Below are 13,233 nucleotides of genomic sequence, written 5' to 3'. Positions count from 1 at the left end.
GTGTCAGTTGTTACTTCTCCTTTTTCATTTCTAATTCAATTAATTTGAGTTTTCTCCCTTTTTTTCTTGATGAGTCTGGCTTATGGTTTATCAATTTTGTGTATCTTCTCAAATAACCAGGTTTTAGTTTTATTGATCTTTGCTATCGTTTCCTTCCCTTCTTTTTCATTTATTTCTGATCTGATCGTTATGATTTCTTTCCTTCTGCTAACTTTGGGGTTTCATTGCTCTTCTTTCTCTAATTGCTTTAGGGGTAAGGTTAGGTTGTTTATTTGATGTGTTTCTTGTTTCTTAAGGTAGGAGTGTAATGCTATAAACTTCCCTCTTAGAACTGCTTTTTTTGCATCCCATAGGTTTTTGGTCATCGTGTTTTCATTGTCATTTGTTTCTAGGTATTTTTTGATTTCCTCTTTGATTTCTTCAGTGATCTCGTGGTTATTAAGTAGTGTATTGTTTAGCCTCCATGTGTTTGTATTTTTTACAGATTTTTTCCTGTAATTGATATCTAGTCTCATAGTGTTGTGGTCAGAAAAGATACTTGATACGATTTCAATTTTCTTAAATTTACCAAGGCTTGATTTGTGACCCAGGATATGATCTATCCTGGAGAATGTTCCATGAGTACTTGAAAAGAAAGTGTATTCTGTTGTGTTTGGATGGAATGTCCTATAAATATCAATTAAGTCTACCTCGTTTAGTGTATCATCTAAAGCTTGTGTTTCCTTATTTATTTTCATTTTGGATGATCTGTCCATTGGTGAAAGTGTGGTATTAAAGTCCCCTACTATGATTGTGTTACTGTCGATTTCCCCTTTTATGGCTGTTAGTATTTGCTTTATGTATTGAGGTGCTCCTATGTTGGGTGCATTAATATTTACAATTGTTATATCTTCTTCTTGGATTGACTCCTTGATCGTTATGTAGTGTCCTTCTTTGTCTCTTGTAATAGTCTTTGTTTTAAAGTCCATTTTGCCTGATATGAGAATTGCTACTCCAGCATTATTTTGATTTCCATTTTCATGGAATATCTTTTTCCATTCCCTCACTTTCAGTTTGTATGTGTCCCGAGGTTTGAAATGGGTCTCTTGTAGACAGCATACATATAGGTCTTGTTTTTGTATCCATTCAGCCAGTTTATGTCTTTTGGTGGGAGCATTTAATCCATTTACATTTAAGGTAGTTATCGATATGTATGTTCTTATTACCATTTTCTTAATTGTTTTGGGTTTGTTATTGTAGGTCTTTTCCTTCTCTTGTATTTCCTGCCTAGAGAAGTTCCTTTGGCATTTGTTGTAAAGCTGGTTTGGTGGTGCTGCATTCTCTTAGCTTCGCTTGTCTGTAAAGGTTTTAATTTCTCTGTCGAATCTGAACGAGATCCTTGCTGGGTAGAGTAATCTTGGTTGTTGGTTTTTCCCTTTCATCACTTTAAATATGTCCTACCACTCCCTTCTGGCTTGTAGAGTTTCTGCTGAAAGATCAGTTGTTAACCTTAGGGGGATTCCCTTGTATCTTATTTGTTGCTTTTCCCTTGCTGCTTTTAACATTTTTTCTTTGTATATAATTTTTGATAGTTTGATTAATATGTATCTTGGCGTGTTTCTCCTTGGATTTATCCTGTATGGGACTCTCTGCGCTTCCTAGACTTGATTGACCATTTCCTTTCCTATGTTAGGGAAGTTTTCAACTATAATCTCTTCAAATATTTTCTCAGTCCCTTTCTCTTTCTCTTCTTCTTCTGGTACCCGTATAATTCGAATGTTGGTGTGTTTAATGTTGTCCCAGAAGTCTCTGAGACTGTCCTCAATTCTTTTCTTTTTTTTTTTTTTTTTTTGCAGTTTAATATAATGTATTTTATTTTATAATAAAAAGTTTTTTTTTTTTAAACCACCATAAGCAAAGTTAAAAGACAAACTGGGAAAAACAATTTACATCTCGTATTATGAACAGAAAACTAACATCCACCAAACATAACAATTAGCTCCTAGAAACTGCTAAAATTATCAACAAGCCAGTAGGAAAATGAATTGACACAGGGTTCCTGGCCCTTCAACAAATTAAAAGACTCACCCTTGGAAAGATAATGGCAGGTTTTATAAACATGCAGACCAGAGAAGTATTAAGGAGGGAGAAACAGCTGGGGTGGGGGGCAATCTGTGAAGGAAGAAGGCCTGAGATAATGCAGCCACATCAAAGAACAGCTGTGCTCACTGCCTTGCTTCTGTGGTGGCAGGTCAGGGAGCGCCAGGCTCCACTGCTTGAGTTTCTCCTGCAGCCCCTGGAGCTGACTTTGACCCCAGTCGATGCGGATCTGAAGGCTGGCCATGTCTGCAGCCAGCTGCAGACCCTCCCAGAAGCTGGCTCAAGCTTGCCGTAGACTGTGAGGAACCAGGATTCCAAACCAGTTCAGAGGGTCCTGGGGAGCTGCGGAGGGGTCTGGCTCTGGGGTCCTCGTGAGGCCCTTGCGCCTGCACAGAACTGCCTTGCGGGGTCCCACCTCCTCTGGAGTCTGGGTGCCGGCTCTCACCATCCAGAACTTCTGGAGTCCATCCTGGGCCTCGCTGGTGCAGATGCCGACCTGGGGCTCCATGTGGGAGGCATACTGCAGAGGCCCTACCGACTTGGCACCCATGGCATAGCGAGCTTTGGAGAGTGAGAGCCAGCCCTCCACCTGGGCGTTCAGTGCCACCCTCTTTGCCTCCAGTTCCTCCAGGTCCCTGAGCAGCTGCAGGAGAAGCGAGTCCAGCTCGGCTCGCAGATCCCGCACCGCCATGGGCTCCACACACATTCCTCTTTTCACTCTTTTTTCTTTATTCTGCTCTGTGGTAGTTATTTCCACTATTTTATCTTCCAGGTCACTTATCTGGTCTTCTGCCTCAGTTATTCTGCTATTAATTCCTTCTAGAGAATTTTTAATTTCATTTATTGTGTTGTTCATCATTTTTTGTTTCCTCTTTAGTTCTTCTAGGTCCTTATTAAACGTTTCTTGTTTTTTCTCCATTCTATTTCCAAGATTTTGGATCATCTTTACTATCATTACTCTGAATTCTTTTTCAGGTAGACTGCCTATTTCCCCCTCATTTGTTTGGTCTGATGGGTTTTTACCTTGCTCCTTCATCTGCTGTGTGTTTCTCTGTCTTCTCATTTTGCTTATCTTACTGTGTTTGGGGTCTCCTTTTCACAGGCTGCAGGTTCGTAGCTCCCGTAGTTTTTGGTGTCTGCCCCCAGTGGGTAAGGTTGGTTCAGTGGGTTTTGTAGGCTTCCTGGTGGAGGGGACTGGTGTCTGTGTTCTGGTGGATGAGGCTGGATTTTGTCTTTCTGGTGGGCAGGACCGAGTCCGGTGGTGTGTTTTGGGGTGTCTGTGAACTTACTATGATCTTAGGCAGCCTCTCTGCTAATGGGTGGGGTTGTTTTCCTGTCTTGCTAGTTGTTTGGCATAGGGTGTCCAGCACTGTAGCTTGCTGGTCACTGAGTGGAGCTGGGTCTTAGCGTTGAGATGGAGATCTCTGGGAGAGCTTTTGCCATTTGATATTATATGGGGCTGGGAGGTCTCTGGTGGACCAATGTCCTGATCTCGGCTCTCCCACCTCAGAGGCTCAGGGCTGACACCCGGCCGGAGTACCAAGACCCTGTCAGCCACACGGCTCAGAAGAAAAGGGAGAAAGAAAGAATAAAATAAAATAAAGTTATTAAAATAAAAAATAAAAAAATTATTATTAAAAATAAAAGAATTAAAAAGTAATAGAAAAAAAGAAAAAAACAAAAAAGAAAGAAAGAAAGAAGAAAACAACCAAACCAAAAAACCAATCCACCAATAATAACAAGCGCTAAAAACTATACTGAAAGAAAAAGAAGCTGCCGCTTCTTGGTGGTGGCAGCAGCAGCCTTAGCGTTTCATGCCCGTCTCTGGCGTCCGCGCCAATAGCCGCGGCTCACACCCGTCTCTGGAGCTTTTAGGCGGTGCTCTGAATCCCCTCTCCTCACGCACCGCAAAACAAGGGTCTCTTGCCTCTTAGACAGGTCCAGACTTTTTCCCGGACTCCCTCCCGGCTAGCTGTGGCACACTAGCCCCCTTCAGGCTGTGTTCACGCAGCCAACCCCAGTCCTCTCCCTGGGATCTGACCGAAGCCCGAGCCTCAGCTCCCAGCCCCCGCCCGCCCCGGCGGGGGAGCAGACAAGCCCCTCGGGCTGGTGAGTGCTGGTCGGCACCGATCCTCTGTGCGGGAATCTCTCCGCTTTGCCTTCCCCACCCCTGTGGCTGCGCTCTCCTCCGTGGCTCCGCAGCTCCCCTCCTCTGCCACCCACAGTCTCCGCCCACGAAGGGGCTTCCTAGTGTGTGGAAACCTTTCCTCCTTCACGGCTCCCTCCCACTGGTGCAGGTCCCATCCCTATTCTTTTGTCTCTGTTTTTTCTTTTTTCTTTTGCCCTACCCAGGTACGTGGGGAGTTTCTTGCCTTTTGGGAAGTCTGAGGTCTTCTGCCAGCGTTCAGTAGGTGTTCTGCAGGAGTTATTCCACATGTAGATGTATTTTTGATGTATTTGTGAGGAGGAAGGTGATCTTCACATCTTACTCCTCCGCCATCTTGAAGGTCCCCCCATTGGATATTTTTAAAATGTAAAAACGTATTTGATATCTTCCCCCTGAAATGGAAATAGAAGTGAACGAACAAGAGGTGTCATATTTGCTGTTTACAAAACCTGGGCCGTTCTAGGCACCAAATCAGAGGGCAGAAGTCAAGAAAATGAAGTTCTTTGTGTCCCTGAAGCCCTAACACTAAGATTTTTAAAAATACCTTTATGTGTGTGTTGGAGGGGATGGTGTTCGCACTTTTTGGAAAATACAAAAAAATGTTTTTCCTCATGTATTTGGAAAAATGGTCCTAACACTGACAATTAGGTACCGGTTCATAAGTTTCCACCTTACTCTTAACCAGTGAAAGTTCAACTTAGGGCACAGTTGTAGAATCACTGAACTTTTGGGTCAAAGGGGACCTCAGATGTATCTGGTTCATCTCCTTCATCTCCCTGCCCCACCACATCCAGGGACAATCTCCCACCAAGCAGTCATCTATCTTCTGCTTGATTGCCACCAAAGACAGGAAACTTATTACCACCAATGACGACATAATGCATTTTGGGACAATTTAGTTGGAAATTCCTTCCCTACATTGACTTGAAAGTTGTAATTTCCAACAGATGACCCCCATTCTAGCTAAGGAACTTACAGAATCCACAGAAATCACACTTTCCACAGAAAGATCTGAAGACAGACACCATTATGTCCTTGTGAAATCCTGTCTTATAGCCAACAAATATTTCTTTTCACCCTGGCAAAGATCTTTAGTTCTATTGCTCATTCCCATATCACAGGGTTTTATGTCTCTCTTTCCTCCTGGCCTCTTTCCTCTTAATTCAGTTTGCTAAGGTGCCCCTTATAGAGTGTCCTTCCCCAAACTAGACACAGTATTTCAGATGTGGTCATAAACAGCTTGGGGAAGAATGGGATTATCTGTTGTTCTAAACAAACTACTGCTTGACTAATATCACGTTGGCAGCCACATTACACCATCGACTCATAAAAAACATAGTCAACAAGGACTCCCACATTTAAGAGGATTTGAAATTGAGGGATTATCTTCCTTCCTTGCATCTTCTCCATTAAAATCTGGAGGACGAGGCAAATACTCTAAAAGGAAAATCCCTCATTCCCCAGCAGACAGTCCTCCTTAGACTTGGCATAGAGCAGGAGACAGTGTCTACAGCCAGTAAGAATAGCAGGGCTTTGAAGCTACAACCTACATCCTCTCTGTAAAACGGAAGGGGAAAGGGATGAAATCTGCTTGTGCTGAGTACATACTCTACACCTGACACTATTTTAGATGCTTTATGTATCTTGTCTCATTTTGTCTTCTCAGTAACCTTCAAGGTAGGCACCATTAGCCTTATTTCATAAATAGGCTCAGCGAGATTAAGTGACTTTGCCAAAGTTACACAGAGATGGTATTTAAACCCAGCTCATTTTGACTCCAAAGCCATGTTTTTTTTCTTCTGCATCCTGTTGCTTCTCAGCCAAACCTGACTAAAGATGAGGGGGACGTTTGTGGGATAACCTCTTCTAAACAGAGGGAGAAACAGCTCATGCTAGCCAGACCAAAAGGATTACACCGTCCCTCCTGTCTCCCCTGCTCGTCTCACTGCAATCAAACTTTCTTCCATGTGTGAAATCACCCAGAAGATTTAATGCCACGAATCACTAGATCCATGAATTAAAAGACCACATGTCATCAGAACAACTGGAACAGAAAAACTTTGGAGAGAAGTATTGTCCCAAGGCCCCTTGCTCCCAAATTCCCACCTAGAAAAGTATTTGTTTCTTGAGTAGTTCATGATAAATGCCAGAAAGGATGGAGTGACGAAGTGTCTTTTAAAACACTGGTTCTTGGACTGTGGTCCCTGAACCAGCAGCGGCATCACTTGGGGACTTCTTAGAAATGCATGTTATCCAGATGACCCCAGAACTAATGAATCCAGAAATTCTGTAGGTGGGACCCAGGAATCTGTTTTCATAAGCCTTCCAGGTAAATCTTACTGTGAACGCAATAAACAATGTTCTCCTGCAGCTTCTGATGGAGAGAGAGGTTCTAGGGGGATGAGTGGCAACCTCAGATGGCCCGGGGACTCAGTCATCCAGCCAGGGTACATGGCACCCGTGGAAAAACAATTTCTTAGAGGTCCTATAGAGTATGCAGACAAAAGGAAAATGTGCCTGCTGAAAATACTGCCCTGAAACAAAGTTATTGGGTAGATCTACTGCAAGATGCTTAACTATCACTGTGCATTAGCTTAATCCAAAAAACCTACTAACCGATTTGGAGCAACTGGAAGATTATAAGGAAAAAAAAAAAAAAGGTCTCATACTCCCACTGCCAAGGAGAGTTAGAGAAATAGTCACATGCCTTCTGCTTTTAGTTTAACTTTTTCCCACTAGGAAATGTTCCTGTACGTGATAGTAGTCATTTCATTACAAGTTTGATAGTTGCTAGAAGAATGCTGAATCAAGCCTGTCCCTTTGCATATGGTTCACATTTTTCTATTTTACAAAAGAAGTGCAAAGAAAAGGGGTGGGAGTGGGGTGATGTGGGCACAGGGTAGAGGTGCCTTGGCGGGGATCCCAGTTGTCAATGAAGGTCTAAGGCAATTCAGGATGGATTTCTTCTTTTTTTTTTTTTTTAAACATCTTTATTGAAGTATAATTGCCTTACAATGGTGTGTTAGCTTCTGCTTTATAACAAAGGGAATCAGTTATACATATACAATATGTTCCCATTTCTCTTCCCTCTTGCATCTCCCTCCCTCCCACCCTCCCCATCCCACCCCTCTAGGTGGTCACAAAGCACCGAGCTGATCTCCCTGTGCTATGCGGCTGCTTCCCACTAGTTATCTATTTTACATTTGGTAGTGTGTATATGTCCATGACACTCTCTTACCCTGTCACATCTCACCCCACCCCCTCCCCATATCCTCAGGTCCATTCTCTAGTAGGTCTGTGTCTTTATTCCCGTCTTGCCACTAGGTTCTTCATGGCCTTTTTTTTTTTTTTTCCCTTAGATTCCGTATATATGTGTTAGCATACTGTATTTGTTTTTCTCTTTCTGACTTACTTCACTCTGTATGACAGACTCTAACTCCATCCACCTCATTACAAATACCTCCATTTCATTTCTTTTTATGGCTGAGTAATATTCCATTGTATATATGTGCCACATCTTCTTTATCCATTCATCTGTCGATGGACATTTAGGTTGCTTCCATGTCCTGGCTATTGTAAATAGAGCTGCAATGAACATTTTGGTACATGACTCTTTTTGACCTATGGTTTTCTCAGGGTATATGCCCAGTAGTGGGATTGCTGGGTCGTATGGTAGTTCTATTTGTAGTTTTTTCAGGAACCTCCATACTGTTCTCCATAGTGGCTGTATCAATTTACATTCCCACCAACAGTGCAAGAGTGTTCCCTTTCCTCCACACGCTCTCCAGCATTTATTGTTTCTAGATTTTTTGATGATGGCCATTCTGACCGGTGTGAGATGATATCTCATTGTAGTTTTGATTTGCATTTCTCTAATGATTAATGATGTTGAGCATTCTTTCATGTGTCTGTAGGCCATCTGTATATCTTCTTTGGAGAAATGTCTATTTAGGTCTTCTGCCCATTTTTGGATTGGGTTGTTCGTTTTTTTGTTATTGAGCTGCATGTGCTGCTTGTAAATCTTGGAGATTAATCCTTTGTCAGTTGCTTCATTTGCAAATATTTTCTCCCATTCTGATGGTTGTCTTTTGGTCTTGTTTATGGTTTCCTTTGCTGTGCAAAAGCTTTTAAGTTTCATTAGGTCCCATTTGTTTATTTGTGTTCTTATTTCCATTTCTCTGGGAGCTGGGTCAAAAAGAATCTTGCTGTGATGTATGTCATAGAGTGTTCTGCCTATGTTTTCCTCTAAGAGTTTGATAGTGTCTGCCCTTACACTTAGGTCTTTAATCCATTCTGAGTTTATTTTTGTGCATGGTGTCAGGGAGTGTTCTAATTTCATACTTTTACATGTACCTGTCCAATTTTCCCAGCACCACTTATTGAAGAGGCTGCCTTTTCTCCACTGTATATGCTTGCCTCCTTTATCAAAGATAAGGTAACCATATGTGTGTGGGCTTATCTCTGGGCTTTCTATCCTGTTCCATTGATCTATATTTCTGTTTTTGTGCCAGTACCAAACTGTCTTGATTACTGAAGCTTTGTAATATAGTCTGAAGTCAGGGAGCCTGATTCCCCCAGCTCCATTTTTCGTTCTCAAGATTGCTTTGGCTATTCGGGGTCTTTTTGTGTTTCCATACAAATTGTGAAATTTTTTGTTCTAGTTCTGTGAAAAATGCCAGTGGTAGTTTGATAGGGATTGCATTGAATCTGTAGATTGCTTTGGGTAGTAGAGTCATTTTCACAATGTTGATTCTTCCAATCCAGGAACATGGTATATCTCTCCATCTATTTGTATCATCTTTAATTTCTTTCATCAGTGTCTTATAATTTTCTGCATACAGGTCTTCTGTCTCCTTAGGTAGGTTTATTCCTAGATATTTTATTCTTTTTGTTGCAATGGTAAATGGGAGTGTTTTCTTAATTTCACTTTCAGATTTTTCGTCATTAGTGTATAGAAATGCGAGAGATTTCTGTGCATTTATTTTGTATCCTGCTACTTTACCAAATTCATTGATTAGCTCTAGGAGTTTTCTGGTAGCATCTTTAGGATTCTCTATGTATAGTATCATGTCATCTGCAAAGAGTGACAGCTTTACTTCTTCTTTTCCATTTGGATTCCTTTTATTTCTTTGTCTTCTCTGATTGCTGTGGCTAACACTTCCAAAACTATGTTGAATAATAGTGGTGAGAGTGGGCAACCTTGTCTTGTTCCTGATCTTAGTGGAAATGGTTTCAGTTTTTCACCATTGAGGACAATGTTGGCTGTGGGTTTGTCATATATGGCCTTTATTATGTTGAGGAAAGTTCCCTCTATGCCTACTTTCTGCAGGGCTTTTATCATAAATGGGTGTTGAATTTTGTCGAAAGCTTTCTCTGCATCTATTGAGATGATCATATGGTTTTTCTCCTTCAATTTGTTAATACGGTGTATCACATTGATTGATTTGCGTATACTGAAGAATCCTTGCATTCCTGGGATAAACCCCACTTGATCATGGTGTATGATCCTTTTAATGTGCTGTTGGATTCTGTTTGCTAGTATTTTGTTGAGGATTTTTGCATCTATGTTCATCAGTGATATTGGCCTGTAGTTTTCTTTCTTTGTGACATCTTTGTCTGGTTTTGGTATCAGGGTGATGGTAGCCTCGTAGAATGAGTTTGGGAGTGTTCCTCCCTCTGCAATATTTTGGAAGAGTTTGAGAAGGATAGGTGTTAGCTCGTCTCTAAATGTTTGATAGAATTCACCTGTGAAGCCATCTGGTCCTGGGCTTTTGTTTGTTGGAAGGTTTTTAATCACAGTTTCAATTTCAGTGCTTGTGATTGGTCTGTTCATATTTTCTGTTTCTTCCTGGTTCAGTCTCGGCAGTTTGTGCATTTCTAAGAATCTGTCCATTTCTTCCAGGTTGTCCATTTTATTGGCGTAGAGTTGCTTGTAGTAATCCCTCATGATCTTTTGTATTTCTGCAGTGTCAGTGGTTACTTCTCCTTTTTCATTTCTAATTCTATTGATCTGAGTCTTCTCCCTTTTTCTCTTGATGAGTCTGGCTAATGGTTTATCAATTTTGTTTATCTTCTCAGAGAACCAGCTTTTAGTTTCATTGATTTTTGCTATTGTTTCCTTCATTTCTTTTTCATTTATTTCTGACCTGATCTTTATAATTTCTTTCCTTCTGCTGGCTTTGGGGTTTTTTTGTTCTTCTTTCTCTAATTGCTTCAGGTGCAAGGTTAGGTTGTTTATTCGAGATGTTTCCTGTTTCTTGAGGTAGGCTTGTATTGCTATAAACTTCCCTCTTAGCACTGCTTTTGCTGCGTCCCACAGGTTTTGGGTCGTCGTATCTCCATTGTCATTTGTTTCTAGGTATTTTTTGATTTCCCCTTTGATTTCTTCAGTAATCACTTCGTTATTAAGTAATGTATTGTGTAGCCTCCATGTGTTTGTATTTTTTACAGATCTTTTCCTGTAATTGATATCTAGTCTCATAGCGTTGTGGTCGGAAAAGATACTTGATACGATTTCAATTTTCTTAAATTTACCAAGGCTTGATTTGTGACCCAAGATATGATCTATCCTGGAGAATGTTCCATGAGCACTTGAGAAAAATGTGTATTCTGTTGTTTTTGGGTGGAATGTCCTATAAATATCAATTAAGTCCATCTTGTTTAATGTATCATTTAAAGCTTGTGTTTTCTTATTTATTTTCATTTTGGATGATCTGTCCATTGGTGAAAGTGGGGTGTTAAAGTCCCCTACTATGATTGTGTTGCTGTCGATTTCCCCTTTTATGGCTGTTAGTATTTGCCTTATGTATTGAGGTGCTCCTATGTTGGGTGCGTAAATATTTACAATTGTTATAGCTTCCTCTTGGATCGATCCCTTGATCATTATATAGTGTCCTTCTTTGTCTCTTGTAATAGTCATTATTTTAAAGTCTATTTTGTCTGATATGAGAATTGCTACTCCAGCTTTCTTTTGATTTCCATTTGCATGGAATATCTTTTTCCATCCCCTCACTTTCAGTCTGTATGTGTCTCTAGGTCTGAAGTGGGTCTCTTGTAGACAGCATATATATGGGTCTTGTTTTTGTATCCATTCAGCCAGCCTGTGTCTTTTGGTGGGAGCATTTAATCCATTTACATTCAAGGTAATTATCGATATGTATGTTCCTATTCCCATTTTCTTAAATGTTTTGGGTTTGTTATTGTAGGTGTTTTCCTTCTCTTGTGTTTCTTGCCTAGAGAAGTTCCTTTAGCATTTGTTGTAAAGCTGGTTTGGTGGTGCTGAACTCTCTCAGCTTTTGCTTGTCTGTAAACGTTTTAATTTCTCCATCGAATCTGAATGAGATCCTTGCTGGGTAGAGTAATCTTGGTTGTAGGTTTTTCTCCTTCATCACTTTAAGTATATCCTGCCAGTCCCTTCTGGCTTGCAGAGTTTCTGCTGAAAGATCCGATGTTAACCTTATGGGGATTCCCTTGTGTGTTATTTGTTTTTTTTCCCTTGCTGCCTTTAATATGTTTTGCTTATATTTAATTTTTGACAGTTTGATTAATATGTGTCTTGGCGTGTTTCTCCTTGGGTTTATCCTGTATGGGACTCTCTGTGCTTCCAGGACTTGATTAACTATTTCCTTTCCCATATTAGGCAAGTTTTCAACTATAATCTCTTCAAATATTTTCTCAGTCCCTTTCTTTTTCTCTTCTTCTTCTGGGACCCCTATAATTCGAATGTTGGTGCGTTTAATGTAGTCCCAGAGGTCTCTGAGACTGTCCTCAGTTCTTTTCATTCTTTTTTCTTTATCCTGCTCTGTAGTAGTTATTTCCACCGTTTTATCTTCCAGGTCACTTATCCTTTCTTCTGCCTCAGTTATTCTGCTATTGATCCCATCTAGAGTATTTTTAATTTCATTTATTGTGTTTTTCATCATTGCTTGGTTCCTCTTTAGTTCTTCTATGTCCTTGTTAAATGTTTCTTGCATTTTGTCTATTCTATTTCCAAGATTTTGGATCATCCTTACTATCATTATTCTGAATTCTTTTTCAGGTAGACTACCTATTTCCTCTTCATTTGTTAAGTCTGGTGTGCTTTGACCCTGCTCCTTCATCTGCTGTGTGTTTTTCTGTCGTCTCATTTTGCTTATCTTACTGTGTTTGGGGTCTCCTTTTCACAGACTGCAGGTTTGTAGTTCCCGTTGTTTTTGGTATCTGTCCCCAGTGGCTAAGGTTGGTTCAGTGGGTTGTGTAGGCTTCCTGGTGTAGGGAACTAGTGCCTGAGCTCTGGTGGATGAGGCTGGATCTTGTCTTTCTGGTGGGCACATCCACGTCTGGTGGTGTATTTTGGGGTGTCTGTGGCCTTATTATGATTTTAGGCAGACTCTCTGCTAATGGATGGGGCTGTGTTCCTGTCTTGCTAGTTGTTTGGCATAGGGTGTTCAGCACTGTAGCTTGCTGATCATTGAGTGATGCTGGGTCTTGATGTTGAGATGGAGATCTCTGAGAGATTTTTGCCGTTTGGTATTACGTGGAGCTGGGAGGTCTCTTGTGGACCAGTGTCCTGAAGTTGGCTCTCCCACCTCAGAGGCACGGCCCTGATGCCTGGCTGGAGCACCAAGAGCCTTTCGTCCACACGGCTCAGAGTAAAAGGGAGAAAAAATAGAAAGAAAGAAAGAAAGAGGCTATAATATAGTGAAGTAAAATAAAGCTATTGTAAAGCAAAGCTATACAGACAAAATCTCACCCAGAAGCATATACATATACACTCACAAAAAAAAAGGAACAGGGGAAAAATTAATATATCCTGCTCCCAAAGTCCACCTCCTGAATTTGGGATGATTCGTTGTCTATTCAGGTATTCAACAGATGCAGGCACATCAAGTTGTTTGTGGAGTTTTAATCCGCTGCTTCTGAGGCTGCTGGGAGAGATTTCCCCTTCTCTTCCCTGTTCACACAGCTCCTGGGGTTCAGCTTTGGATTTGGACCCGCCTCTGCGTGTA

General features: G+C 41.1%; 1 protein-coding gene and 1 pseudogene across 3 annotated transcripts in view; one reads left to right on the top strand and one right to left on the bottom strand.

Annotated features, from left to right (window-relative positions):
• SMOC1 (SPARC related modular calcium binding 1) overlaps positions 1–13,233 on the top strand; it is a 160,851-nt gene that overhangs the window by 83,703 nt on the left and 63,915 nt on the right. The window lies entirely within an intron of this gene.
• On the bottom strand, positions 2,117–2,770 carry LOC137762567 (coiled-coil domain-containing protein 115 pseudogene; annotated as a pseudogene).

The sequence above is a fragment of the Eschrichtius robustus genome, chromosome 1 (assembly GCF_028021215.1).
Source record: "Eschrichtius robustus isolate mEscRob2 chromosome 1, mEscRob2.pri, whole genome shotgun sequence".
In the NCBI taxonomy this organism is placed as follows: domain Eukaryota; kingdom Metazoa; phylum Chordata; class Mammalia; order Artiodactyla; family Eschrichtiidae; genus Eschrichtius; species Eschrichtius robustus.
Note: the sequence above shows the minus strand (reverse complement) of the source record. Positions and strands in the feature narration are given on the sequence as shown.